The sequence below is a fragment of the Acomys russatus genome, chromosome 4 (assembly GCF_903995435.1).
Source record: "Acomys russatus chromosome 4, mAcoRus1.1, whole genome shotgun sequence".
NCBI lineage: Eukaryota > Metazoa > Chordata > Mammalia > Rodentia > Muridae > Acomys > Acomys russatus.
Genome location: NC_067140.1, coordinates 45,415,319 through 45,428,548, shown reverse-complemented (window position 1 = coordinate 45,428,548; position 13,230 = coordinate 45,415,319). Strand labels below are relative to the sequence as shown.

At 36.3% G+C, this 13,230-nt stretch overlaps 1 pseudogene; it reads right to left on the bottom strand.

Annotated features, from left to right (window-relative positions):
• Positions 1-11,465: 11,465 nt before the first annotated feature.
• Positions 11,466-12,586, bottom strand: LOC127188409 (PDZ and LIM domain protein 1-like; annotated as a pseudogene).
• Positions 12,587-13,230: the final 644 nt, after the last annotated feature.

Sequence of the window (13,230 nt, the reverse complement as noted above, 5' to 3'; positions counted from 1 at the left end):
AAAAGCAGGAAGACTGCATTATATAGGAAAAATATAGTTATCTTGATCAAATAAGAATATTCAAGCCAAGTGTGGTGGTACCTATAATACCCATCCTGGGGAAGAGAAGCAGGCCATCTCTGTGATCTTGAGGCTTGCTTGTTCTACATAGTGAGTTCCAGGAGAGCCAAAGAGAATCTGACTACAAATTAGAGAAAAAAAAAAGAAAAAGAAAAAGAAGAAGAAGAAGAAGAAGAAGAAGAAGAAGAAGAAGAAGAAGAAGAAGAAGAAGAAGAAGAAGATTCAAAATACCTTTTCTCCTCTCCGTACTTGGATCAGTGGGCAGCAAGGATTTTTCTTCTGTATTTTCAGGGATACCGGTCAAGACACTGGGGATAACCTGCAAGGGTAATCCTACTTTAATGGTTCTCCCAAGTGTTACTCTCAGCCTTATCAATGCTTGCCACCAGCAGCATATCTGTGATGACTCATGCTTTTCTACCTAGCCTGACACTGGTTTCTGTTGTGGCTCGTTCGTTTTTAAAATTAAGTAACAAAATTTTACTTTATATACAAATAACAGGTTCCCCTCTCTCCTCTCCTTCAAGTCCTCCCTCTTTCTTTCCTTCTCCTCCTCCTCCCCTTCTCCTCAAGAGGAGGCCCCGAGGGGTATCAACCAGCCTTGGTGTGTCAAGTTGAACTAAGACTAGGTCCACCTTCTATCCAGGTTAGACAAGGCATCACAGTTAGGAGAAAGGAATCCAAGGACAGGCAATGGAATCAGAGATAGCCCTGCCTCTGCTTTAGGAGTCCCACATGAAGGCCCAGCTGCACAAATGTTACATGTGTGCAAAGGGCCTAGGCCTATCCCATGTGTGCTTTATGGTTGGCAGTTCAGTCACCATGAGCCCCTATGGTCCCAAGTAGGTTTATTCTGTAGATTTTCTTGTGGTGTCCTTGACATATCTTGCTCCTTCAGTCATTCTTACCCATCTTCCACAGGATTCTGCAAGTTCTACTTAATGTTTTGCTGCAGGTCTCTGGCTCTGCTTCCATCTGTTAATGGGTTAAACCTCTCTTAAGACAGTTATGCTAGGCTCCTGTCAACAAGTACAGCAGAATATCATTAATAGTATCATGGGTGAGCTGCATATCATGGTATAGGACTCAAACTGGGCCAGCCATTGGTGGGCCCTTCCCTCAAATTCCACTCCATGTTATACCTCTGCACTTCATGTAAGTAGGACAAATTGTAGGTCTAAGGTTTTGTGGCTGGGTTGGTATTCCAATCACTCCATAGGAAGACTTGCCTGGTTATAGGAGATGGCCAGTTTAGGCTCTATATCCCCATTGCTCGGTGTCTTATCTCAGGTAACCCTCATAAATCCCTGATAGTTTCTTTTTTCCTGGGCTTCTGGCTCATCCCAGAAATATCATCCCTCCAACATCCATTGTCTCTTCCAGTTCTTTCTCCTATCCTCCCTTACTTACTTCCTCTCTCCTCTTCCCATCCTCAATCCTTCCCCAACTAGTCCCTTCCCTCATACACCCCTATGTCTAATCTAGTTCCACCTCTCAGCGAAATAGAGCCCACCAACTCCACATTTGATAGAGCTGATATCCGAAATACTTTAAGAACTCTATAAACTAGACACCAATAAACCAAATAATGCAATTAAAAATACAGTACAGATCTAACCAGAGAATTTTTGACAGAAGAATTTTGAACAGCCAAGAAGCAATTAAATACATGTTCAACATCCGTAGTCACCAGGAAAATAAAATCAAAACAACTCTGAGATCTGAGATTCTATCATATACCTGTCAGAGTGGGTAAGATCAAAAACTCAAGTGATAGTACATGCTGGCAAGGATGTGGAGCAAGGGGTACACTCTACTATTGATGGTGGGAATGCAAACTTGTACAAATACTTTGGAAATAAGTTTGATAGAGTCTCAGAAAATTGGTCACAGATACTTCAAGATCCAGCTATTCCACTCCACTACACAATAAGGACCTTTGCTCAACTATGTTCATAGCAGCTTTAAGTATAATAGCCAAAAATGGAAACAACCTAGATGTTTCTCTACTGAAGAATGAATAAAGAAACTGTGAAACATTTATAAAATAGATTTTACTCAATCATTAAAAGCAGTGACATCATGCAATTTGTGGGAAAATGAATAGAACTAGAAAAGATCATCCTGAGTGAGGTAACCCAGACCTAGAAAAACACACATGATGTATACTCAGTTAAAAGTAGGTATTAGTTATAAAGTATAGAATAGCCATGCTGTAATCCATAGACCCAAAAAAGCTAAGTAACAAAGAGAGCAGTGCCTGTGGACGGTCTTGAGAGTCTCTGCTTAGGTAATTTATTATCTTCTCTACTTAATAGGATAAGTTACGAATCAGAACCTTCTGTGACTTCAGTTATCCTAAAATTATGAGTTGTTCATTTTTCAGCTCTTTTCTGCTGTTCACTAATGACTACAGAATGGCAACTTCTAAACATCCTACATGTAAGACTAGAAAACATAAAGAATATCTTGGACTTTCCTCTTCTTTTCTGACTGTTTTCATTATTTTCTCTTCATCTTTCTTATTTGCAGTATAAGTGTGATTTCTCTATATAATACTTTATTTTCTTCCTGCGTAGAATGTAATACCAGAAGCCAGACTTTGTTGTTAATTCTTAGATGCTAACCTACACATATGCACCCACCGTCTAATCTCTGTTGTCTCCAGGTCTTGCTGTAATCTTTTATTTTCCTGTTGTCCCCTCTCCAGTCTCTGCCTTCTTATACTCTGTATTCTGATTCTCCAATACTGAGCCGTAATCAGCAATTTTGCAGAGGCAGAAGAAACTGGTAGCTGGGAGACTCCGTTACTCTGTTAATTGTTTCTTTTCTGAGTTTATGTGCTCCTATCTACTTTCCAATCCCTGAAAACACTGCAAGATTTTCTAGTAAGGGGAACTCAGTTCTAGCCACTATATCATATTCTATGCTGTTCTTTTGTTTTTGTATTTTTAATTTGTCTGAAAGCTTATGTGTTGAAGCCATATTCCCAGCCCATGGCTATATGAGTTCAGATTAGCCCCTTAACAGAAATGGACTAATGGCCTAATTAGGTCATAGAGGCAGTCCCTTGAAGGAGACACTGAGACCCCAGTTCCCCATTTCTCCCCCTTGTCTTCTGCTTTGAGCAGTTACATTTTCTACATGCACCCATCATGATGTACTGATTCCCATAGGCCTCAAATCAATGGGGCCAAATGACTATGGTTGAAACCTCCATAATGTGAGCCATGATAAGCTTTTCTCATTTCTAAGGAACTTTGAGTGTGGAGAAGTAACACAAAGGTAACCAGCATAATTTGTCTTAGTTTGTTTTAATTCCCTTTTTCAAAAGCCAAGTATAACATATAAGGTCCTTACTAAGAAGAATGCAGCTACTTCTCACAGTTCCCAAGAGTGTGACATCTAATGCCATTAAGCAAAGGCCTGGTGAAGTTACATCATTGTTTGAAAAAGAGCAGGAAATGGCCACACAGAGCAGATCTAGCAACTATGAAATCTCCTCTAATAACTAGTGTCCCAGTCACCTCATCTAATCTTAATTACCCCTCTAGAGGCTTCATTTGCAAATGACACTAATATATGGCATTGAAAATTAAGTGTCAACATGATTTTTAATTTCTGTTTCATTTGGTATTTGACACAGCCCTGTACAATTGACTGAATTTTTGTGCTGTGTACAGAGTATCCAGCTTTTATTGGGATTGGGATCACTTGTGCTTTACTCACTGACAAATTCTGAATGTCCTTCTTGGAGTGTGACGTATCTACACTGTTTTGCATGGATCTCCTGGTATAGAATCAAAGTGGATCACCATGCCTAAAAAAGTTTTTCATTTCCTCAAAACACATAAAATTTAAATACAAAGTTTTAATTTACAAAAAGTTTTAATTGTTCAAATCAAGTCTGTCAGGCAAAAATGCTTTGGTTATTTTAGGAACAAAACATTGGATCATGCACCAAAATCATAGCTGTAAGTTTTCATCTTAAAATAGAATGCACCATTTTATTTTTCCTACCATGTTTTCATTGGATATTTCATGACAAGAAGGAAAATTAAGACAAATGGGGGTTAATCAGAAGATTACAGATTTTGAAACTATAAAACCATGTTACTTTCCTGAAGTGAATTATATTCTTTTAGGAAAAAACAATACGATTCAAGTAAGAATAGCTGGAGGAAAATGCTATCATTATACACAAAGATGTAAGAAGTTACTCCTCCTTCAAAGACTTTCCCAGACACTGTAGGATTTATATATAGGTTCCAACATGTTTAAGTGTTGTATGATAGGAACCAGTACTGTAGATCCTTATAATAAGAGGAATAATTAATATAGACAAAATGAATGATACATTAAGAAACAATTTATTCTATCTCTGAGAGTTTGAATCACAATATTTACAAAACTTACATGGGGCTAGTAAGAGATTTTAAAAATAATTTCTTAGATGTCTATATCATATTTACATTATCTATCTATCTATCTAATTTCTATATATATACAAAATTTAATTATTACCAATATCCTGAGTTTGTTGGAAAAAGGAAATTCCACAACTGTACACAAGTTGTAATTAGACAAAAATGAGTTTAGATATATTAAGGACCAAATTTTCTGGTTTTCTGAGTGAAAGCCATTAAAAAACAAAATGTTGTGTGCTCATACAGTAACTCAATTATTTTATAGAAATTTTAAGTATTTCTTGAGTGTCTTGGCATATCACTAAAAGAGAGACATTTTTATTACACAATACAGAGACAGTGATCTAATCCTTAGTATTTAAAAATATTTTCACAAGTTCTATATGAAAGTATTGTGACCAGATATTCTCAAAGTGTATGAATTCTTCTAACAATATTTGGAGTAAAATGTTGACATGTATCAGGAAGCACTTTAAAAACTTATCTCAACTATATAATCAATTTGATCATAAATTATTCAAACTAATTAAATATAAATTTTCTGGGGTCATAATTGGGAGTTTCAAGAAATACCTTCATCAAACTTCTCTACATAAAGAATCAGAGATTCCATTAAGAACTGTTTCAGAGACAACACACACACACACACACACACACACACACAAACACACACAGCATTTTTCAAAAAAGGGGACTTATTACCAAGGTAAAGGTCTACCTATTTGGGTGTTAATTCTGTGGTCATTTCTCTTCCTTTGCCATGAACAAAGCTGTTACTAAATATTGGTATGTAAAAGTGTATATATATATATATATATATATATATATATATATATATATATATATTATAATAACATATATATAATTTTTATAGTTCCTCTTTTGGCAAGATACTATATTTCTAATTTTAGCTTCAAAAATGATTAACTTTCCCAAAGTTAATAGTTTGACACACTAACTTATTTTCATGAGACCTGAAATGAGTGAAGAAAACAGTCTTTCTCTCCATAATTGCCTTGTAATTACTTTGTAAATTTTAGGCATTTACATTTCATCAGCTATAAAAGTAATTGCATAATCCTGCATGTCCTTTAAATTCTGCTTGTTTGCTATAATTTAATCACAAAGCCATATCTCAAAAAGAGAGACAGACCAAAAAAGAACAGTCCCTTGCTATTTTTTTATCTTTATGAATCATTTTCTCTGTCAAAATTTTGGTATGAAATTTTGAGCAATTTTCTTTCCCAACAATTAATCTGTAATGTTAGCCCATAATAGAAAGATTAGAAAAATGTTGTGTTTCTGCATTTTGCAAAGATACTATAATGGTTCTGTCCAGACAGATTTATTTTGGTACATACTAGTTTGATTTTCTATGAATACTGTTGTTGCATTGGCCAATCATCTGTGTCTCACACCAAAGCCAGATTTATGAGCATGCCACCTGTGCAGTCTCATGAGGCCCTGTGCTTGCCTTTATCGTATACTGTTGCCAACATGAAATTTTGTTAATAGTTTTGAGCAAGGAAGGTGAAGTTCATCTTGCATGTAGCCTCAAATTTATGTAGCCAATCTTATGTCACCATATATATGCAGTTAGTGTTGCCACCTGTTTTGCGTATGTCATTATTTTAAGCATAATTTTGACTTGATTTTATAAATGAGTGGTAATTCTCTAAATCCCATATGTTAGGTTAAAAATGGTTATTTCAAACAATTTGCTGACCCCAAAAGGATGAAGTAGAAGAATAAAAAAGTCAGGTACACATTCTGGGTAGTTGACTTTATTTTGACATCTCACTTATAAAAAATTAATTGAGTATGAACTTATTAAATTATATAAGTGAATGTATTGAGAGTTTATACATGGCTTTAGTGGTGAGTATTGATCTGAGATATTCTTGGTTTTATTTCATGTAATCTGGAAATAGGTTTCTTATATTAAAAACCTTCAGTGTAAAATAGTCTTCAGTGAACTCAAAAGCTCTATATGTTCCATCCCTACAGAAGATAACAGAAGGAAAACTCCAAGTCAAGGAGGCTAACTACACCCAGGAAAACACAGGAAACAAATAACTTCACTTTAGCAAAATTAAAATTAGACAATCACACAAACAGCCCACCAAAACCAACATCAAAATAAAACAACATAACAGTCACTGCTCATTAATCTTTCTCAACATCAATTGTCTCAGCTGTCTAATAAAGAGGCATAGAGTTACAGAATGGATGCATAATCAGGACCCAACAACATTCTGTTGCATTCAAAAACCACACCTCAGCCACAAACATAGACATTACCTGACAGTCAAGGGCTGGAAGAAGGTTTTCCAAGCAAATGGGCACAAGAAGCAAGCTGGAATAGCTATTCTAATATCTAATAAGATAGACTTTCAATCAGAATTAATCAAAAGAGATGAGGAAGGATACTTCATACTCCTCAAAGGAAAACCCAACCATGAAGACACCACAGTTCTGAAAATCTGTGCCCCAAATACAAAGTCACTCGCATTTGTAAAAGAAAAATTAATAAAGCTTAAAGCACACATCAATCCCCACACAATCGTAGTGGGAGACTTCAAACCCCCTCACCAGATTACAGGTCAGCAAAACAGAAGCACTGAGAAATAATGACACTAACCGATGTCATGAATAAAATGGACCTAACTGATATCTATAGAAACCTTTCACCCAAACACAAAAGATTATACTTTCTTTTCAGCACCTCATGGAACCTTCTCCAAAACTGACCATACAGTAGATCACAAAGCTTCATATTTTTAAAAATAAGAATTCTTTGGTCCTTAAAACATAAGTACAGTAAAGCAAATATCACTTTATATTTTAGCAGCATAGTCAATCAGACTTGTATATTTTTTCTGTAAGTGCTAAGATTGAGGTTTTTCCCCAAGCAAGTCTGAAGGCAGTTCTCTTTTGTCACTATGCTCATTTCTAATGTTCTGTACTGAAAATGTAACCAGATTTCTTACTTTGTAAATTTCCATAAAAGAGTAGTGATTGTGAGTAGGTTATATAGTCACAAATTCTAGACTATAATATGCAAAGAACATGTTTAATAAAGCTTTCTTTGTGAAAACATCATACCAAAGAAAAAGGGTAGGGTTACTTAAAGTTGACTAATGGTCACTTACCTTCTATATTCCAAACTAGTTCAAGTTTCATTGTGTTCCTCTAATACTGTGATGATTTGTGGGTAATGAGAAAAAGGTAAGCATTGGACAGCCTGTAAAAACATAAATATAAAATTGATATGATATAATTTATAAAAATAAGCCATTGTACTACCTATTTCGACTAGGTTCTAAAGTTTAGAAAAACCACTGAAGATTGCATATAGTAGCCTTTCATTCTATGTTGTTTTATATTCCCCAATACCTTTCTGTTTGTAGTTTCAATGTTGTAATAAAATAAATGGCTTGTCTTTAGAAACTTTGTGTGCCTGTGTGTGTGTGTGTGTGTGTGTGTGTGTGTGTGTGTGTGTTTTCCAGCTGCAGCACAATAATGGAAAAGCAGAATGAGAGCTATTACAGTTGCTCTGAGGTTTGATCCTGGGTTATCTCTTAAGAGAGCAGCCATAACTCTTACACTGTCTAGATAGGGTTCCAATGGAATTGCACATGAAAAGTCAGAATATCAAACAATTAAAATGTAAGCAAGCAAACAATAAAAGGCCAACCTGCCTCTGAGTAAAAGAAATTTCATTATGCTTGATTGCTTTAAAAATGGAGGATTAGCTCTATACATACATACATACATACAGATGTACGTACGTACGTACATACAAGCACATACATACATAAACACACATATAGACATACAAAATACATAAATATACACATTTATACACACATGTACACTCATACATACCTATATACACACACATATATATGCATACATACATACATATGCATACATACATAATAATATGCATACAGATTGAGTTTCAATTTAAACTAAAACATCATGATTCTGAGTTTTCTCTCTTAATTTTTATAGGAACATCACAAACATCTCATTTTGGTCCCACTTTAATACTGTGGGAATATGTATTTGACAGTGAAACAATAATCAAATGAGACAGAACATTTTTCTGGAAATTTTAAAATGACAAGGAAAACATTTTAAAACAGCCTGTAAATATCTATGCAAAGTATTCTATATTAATAGAAATTATGACTCAAATGTGAAAGAGTTGTGTTACATATCTGCTGTTGCAGCACTTGTATGAGGCCTGAAGGATATGAGTACAAGGCTGTACTGGGACACACAACAAGAGGCATTGGAAACAAAATAAAAAAGTCAGATAGTGGTTACTTTAGCCATATAAAGAGAAGAAAAGATTACCAACTAGGAACATGGGGCAAAACCACCATGGTAACTATATGGTTTTAAAGAATAATATTAGAATTAAAAGTGTGATAAAGGAAATCTTAATTTTCATAACATACTCCACTCTCTGGAATTATTTCTGAGGTAAAAGTGCATGTCTCCTGTTTATAATCCCCTTTACATGTACTGACATTGTAACTTACACAGAAACACATATTCTCATTTTTTTTTCATTTAAAATTTTTTACATATACATTTATATGTATTTTTACATATACATTATATTATTAAACACACACACATATAATAAACTACATACAACAAGAAGAACCACAAAACAGTCAGGAATTATATAAATGTTAAATTCATAGTGTTTTGGCTATTTGTATTTGGCAGCCTTGATAAAAATATCTTTCCTATCTTGATAAGTCTTAAGTTCTGAATGTAAATCAATATCTATCATATCTCATCTCTATCAACTTAAAACATCTATTTATACCTAAACACTTCTTAACCCCTAAACAACTAAACTTAATTGTAAAACTAAACTATCTGTTCTTCAACCCTATCAGAGTTTTGGGAAGGAATAAAAGTGATTACCTGAATGAAGAGCAAGTGCAGGTTAGCAGCTTCCTAAATGAAAAAATTACAGTGATAGTTTGCTGCCTGAACATTCACCCTAAACGCTCTATAACATTGGAGCATCATCTTCAGTCTTCTGGCCCAGTATATCTGACAGACATATTTGTGAGGCAGGAACTACTGAAGACTTGCTTACTCTGTCTTGGCAGAGTTTGGTCATCAATTCTCTCCCTCTGTCCAAGCTTGTCCATTTTCAGGCAGAATTCTGTCTGTGGCTGAAATGAGAACATTTTACCAGTGGGTTCTTTGCCACATTTGAAACCATCTCCGTAAGGAGTTTCTTTGATGTTCATCATTTTCTTTGAGGTAGGCTGGTATGAGGTTTTGTACCCATACGACTTACGTAGGTTTACTTCCAATACTTTGAAAGTGTTATTGTAGACTGTTTACAATAAGTAAGTTATACAAGTTAATTGTTGATTGATCAAATCATGATCGTGCCAATTACTAGCCTAATTTTATCACAGGAATATACATCCTAGGTTTAACAGATAGATATAATTCTATTATCTAGATAAGGTAAAATAGTCTTCAAAAACCTCAGAGATCTACAGAATATGGCATTTAAAGATATTCTTATTATTTTAAAGATTCATTGAGAATAAGATAGGTTTACTTGTGGCAACACCCAGCTTACCCTCTTTTTCTTTTTAAATTGAGTATGTATTCACTGTAGAAGTCTGTGCTGTTCCTGTTCTGGATTTGTTGATGTAGATTTAATAGTCACTTATTTCCAAAATGGCTATTTATTTTTCATCTGGAAGAAGAGATTGGTGACAAGTTGGTTGTGAAATTAAAGTATTTATTCTTCCCAACTCATGAAAAATTCAGGGGCACTCTGCTCACTATCATGGCATACACCAGTGATGTGGCCTGTGGATTACTAACCATGAAGAGTCATCAGTCCTGCTAGTAATTGGCAGTGAAGTCTCCCATTCAAGGTTTTCTTTTTGGCCAATCCCATTTATAATTTTTATTCACCCATCCATACTTGCAATGAGAATAAATGAGAATAGCCATTTATTCTGTACGGTTAAGCTTTTATCAACTCCCCTTCAGAAAATGATGCGTGACCCTGCCTGTCTTATCTCCTTCTCATCTAAATATTCTTGTCCTGATAGGTCCTATTTTGTCATTTGCACTGCACAGAATTTTTTTGAAAGACAGGAGAAAAGCCTCATCTTCCTCTCACATGGGTGTGCTTGGACACAATTATCTGGGCCTCCGTGTGTGATGATCAGGTCTTTATGAATCAAAAAAAATCAGATAACCACTGATCGAAATATGAAGATCTAGGAGTTAATGAAGGCTCTAAACAATTACAGAAATAAAATCTAAATGTTGATCACTTGATCACCATAGTTAGTAGAATGACTATATAACAGTGTAGAGTATTTCAATATCCAGATAACAAAATTGGATATACCATTAGAAACTGAGTACTGGTATAAAAATTTCCATATGTACATGCTATACTCCTGAAATATATATAGATAGAGAGAGAGACTAAACAACTTTCCTCTTTCTTTAAATGAACTAGCATTAACCACGTTTGGAATGTTTGTTGTACAAAAATTTTAAAATATTAATTTGAAATTAACATGTTATGAAGGATGAGGTTAGAAAATTTTTACATTAAAACTATGATTTATCATCATTGTATATGAATTGGGATAAAAACAGCAATTTTATACTGTGACTCAGTAATTTCTTTCTTTCTTTCTTTCTTTTTTTTTGTTTGTTTTAGTCTAAATATATTAAGTAAGTAAAATAACATCAGAGATAGCACGTTTGGCTTAGTTCCAATGTGACCAGTGTCCATGTGCAGCTGAGAAGATCCCCAGGCGAACAAGGTGCACAGTGGTGCTGGTGAGGGGACAAGGGACAAAACCACCTTCTGGAAATGTAAAAGCAAGCATCACACTGCTAGTGGGAGTCAGTCAGCAAAAAGGGATCTCAAGTTTTCCTGAGCAGGACTAACAAACACTAGGTAAGCACAAGCCTGTCAGGGGAGGAAGCCAGAATGTTCCTAGAACTAGGTACAGCAGGCTGGCTGGAAGGGTATTTCCTCTCAATTACTTGGGGAGCACCATGCCCATCTTCATAGCCCTCAGGAGGCGTGCCTGCTCACAGACATGCTTTTCACAGTAAATCCGATCCTCTACAAAGAAATGGCCCTTCTGTTCAGGTTGGTGCCACAGTGAGAGCAAACATAACGTTCAGGGTGGCAACGGTGGTCCCTCAGCCTCACAAACATGCCAACAATGCCAGTGCCACATTTGTCACACATGGGCACCTTCTAAGCATTTCCAAATGATGCAGACTATGGTGACCGGGGCTTTTACACTTCTAAGCCCTGAAGGATTGTTTGGATCCCCTTTCCTGTCTGAATCCAGGATCTCCCGCAGAAGAATGAACGTCTTGGACTGTTTGCGGAGAGGGTGGGGTGTGGTGCGGGGAGGGGCGGGGGTAGGGGGAGACAGAGGTGGGAACTCTCTTAACTCTAGCTTCTCTGGGAGCATTTTGTAAATTTCTGATTCCTTGTCAATGGTGAGGCTGTCTGAAGGATGAGACTGATCCAAGGGCCTGCTGTCCATCTCCTCCCTACTGGTTAAGGCCTTCGACTCCACAGTGTAACTGTAGTTCGAAGTGTTCTTAGGCGAGTAAAGGCCAGCTGGGTTGTTGTACAGGGTTGTGATGACTCGGGGACATTGCTAGGAGCTGGTGAGGTGGGAAATGGTATGGTGCTTCAGTTGTGGGCACTTCCTATGTGCAGGACCTTTTGGGGTTCAAACGCTAAATTCATCTTATATGGTTGATATTTCCCTCCTTCGCTCTCTAGAGGAGACCAAATTTTCTGCTCAGATCGGGACTGTCATGCTGTCCATGTAGCCTTTGATTTTCTTCTGGGCTTCCAACCGTGCCATACTACCGATCTCTTCTCCATTGGTGGCTGTGATTAAATCTCCAATATATAAATTATCTATAGCAGCCTTGCTTCCAGGAGTGATCCCAGCAATGCCAAGGGGTTGCTCAAAGTCCTTGCTGCCCATGAGGCAGTAACCCCAGGGTCCCGGTTCCTGGAGAACAATCTGTTTGGTTGTCATTGCTAGGCACAATCAGAGGGGTTCACACAGACAAGGTACTGAACAGCACGGCGCGCAGGGCTCCATAGCACCTCGATTCAGTAATTTCAATACTAGAAATAAGACTTCTTGTAATTTACACAATAAGATTTTCTTTAATAAAGAGTTTATTTTAATCGTAATATGGTAAACTAAGGAGAAATTCCAAACCTTTCCCATTTCCCTCACTGGTACGTGAACTCAGTTTCCCTCGGTTTGAATTCCATGGTTATGACTGTTCAACCCGGACTATAGTTCAACCCAGGCTATAGCTCATGCAATGCTTTGTCAACTCTGGGTTAAAGGACAGTCAATATCTTTTGGGATCCAGAAAAACTGAGTGGTCATATCAGAAGTTCAGCTTTCATGCCCTATCGAATGATTCTACATAACAGGAATAGTGGAGAGAGATAAAAGAGTTCAGCTAAGTATAAACAAGTAGATCGATAAAGTCACCTTGAACCTTTCATACCAGCATAGTTCCAAGTTGGTGTCATGTAGGAAAAAACAAACTTGCTTAGTCAAGATTTTCGTGCATTCCTGATCTAAGGAGTAAACTCCTCCCTTTTATTACTATTTGTTAATTATATACTTTTGATAATTAAACTAAAACTAAAACAGCCAAA